The sequence below is a fragment of the Nematolebias whitei genome, chromosome 6 (genome assembly GCF_014905685.2).
Source record: "Nematolebias whitei isolate Nwh7 chromosome 6, NemWhi1, whole genome shotgun sequence".
NCBI lineage: Eukaryota > Metazoa > Chordata > Actinopteri > Cyprinodontiformes > Rivulidae > Nematolebias > Nematolebias whitei.
Window position 1 is genome coordinate 8,928,041 of NC_056503.1, and position 1,970 is coordinate 8,930,010.

The following is a 1,970-nucleotide window of genomic DNA, read 5'->3' on the forward strand; positions in this document are numbered from 1 at the left end:
TGTCCCTGGGCAAGACACTGAACCCTTCACTGCCTCCGATGTGTGTCCCATCAGTGTATGAATGTGATAAAGCTCGGATTATTCTTTGTACAGATCTAGTAGAGTGCTGTATGAATGGGTACATGAGGACACAGGTTGTGTTCTAAAGCACGTTGAGTGTCTAGATAAGACAGAAAGGCGCTGTATAAGTACAGTCCATTTACCATTAATAGCAACATTGACCACATTTTGAACAAATAATTGTAAACCATACAGGTACATACAAACTATGCAGAATTTCTTTGTCTAGAATTATAATCATAGAGTATTTTATCTTTATTGTCACTGGACAACTCAGTTGGTTTCAAGCATTTTTAAAAGGTATTCATTATGTCAGTGGTTCTTGTATGTCCTTAAAGTAAATATTTGTAAGCAGAATTTGTAACCAGATGCCAAACTATAACTTATGTTTGTTTACCTACAGAAACAGCCAGAGCGACTGAAAATCTGCCAAAAATGATGACGTTCATGGTAGAGTCCTTCGGTATCAAGAAGCCTGATAAGTTTGATGTGTTGTAAGTATTTACGCTCATACAGTATTTGTTGAGTAAAGTGCATACACATAAAGATGGGTTTGGTTGAAACTATACATTTATTGGTCTAGCTAGCAGAAGTTTTGCAAAAGCTGTGTACGTTTGACTGCTGAGCTCTGTCTTTATGGAGCTCCACCACCGTGCTTGAGCCCTAATATTTTGTCTAGAGCGTTTTCTTACTAATTGTCTCTTTTAGCTTTAGTGCAGCAGCAGAATCACCCCTATACTTCCACCTAAACTTCATCTCTGCGAGTCTACTTGTGATTCCACCATTTATATTTACCCACACACATGAACAGCCACATCACTTAAGCTTCCACTTGTTTTTTGGCAGACTCAGCAGAGTGCTGTGTTTACATTGGCTGCGTACCCACATTTTAATATATCTGCAAAACTACTTAAGTAAACACTTTCAAACTGCACCATTTAATATAGTCTAGGATAACCTTTAAAAAAAATTAGTTTGCAGTGAACACCTTAAAATCTTTATAGTTGCTTTTAGATTTTTATTTATTTATGGTATTGCTTAATATTTTATTTTATTAATACCTCGGCATTTATTTGAGTTGCAAATCGAACCTCGTTGCACTGTACAACTGGACTGCAATGGCTACAAAAATCATTATATTCTAGTTAAACACTGAAGCTGTTGAGATGTTATTATAAATAAATTGATCCAAAGCCATTCTTTTTCTGAAATTAATTAATTACCATATAAAACAAGTGGTTACTATAAATAAGTTGTGCACTATTGATAACTAGAGAAATTGCATTTCCTGCAAAAATGCAATGTGAATGTTTATTGCAGAAGAACTTGCCCAAAAACAGCTGAAATAAGCTAAAAAAAAAAATGCTTAAATGTAGCTGAATAGGAAAAACAAGCTTAAATTAGCAGAAGAAAGAAGAAAGAACACATATTTGCTAAATTAGGATTCAATAACTAGAAATGAGCACAAAAAATAGGAAATTGGCTAAAAAAGCTCAAATTTGCAAAAAGGAAAAAAAAAATCTAAAAAGTAGCTGAAAAGGCAGAAAGAAACTTAACCTATGAGACGGAAGTGGGAAGAGCTGAAATGAGCTAAAAAATGTGGAACTAGCTGAAAAAGCTAATATTTGTGTCAAAACAGCTAAATAGCTGAAAAAGCAGAAACGAGCAGAAAAAAGTTGAAACAAGCTGAAATGAGCAGAAGAAGTTAATTAGGATAAAAGTAGCAAAAAACAGTTGAAACTAGATTTTTAAAAATCTAAAAAGGTAGCTGAAAAGGTATAACAAGCTTAAATTAACATAAGAAAGCAGAAAGAACACGTTTGCCCAATTAGGCTGAAAGAAGCAGAAATGAGCACAAAAAAATGGAAATTGTCTGAAAAAGCTGAAATTAGCAAAAAAAAAAAAAAAAA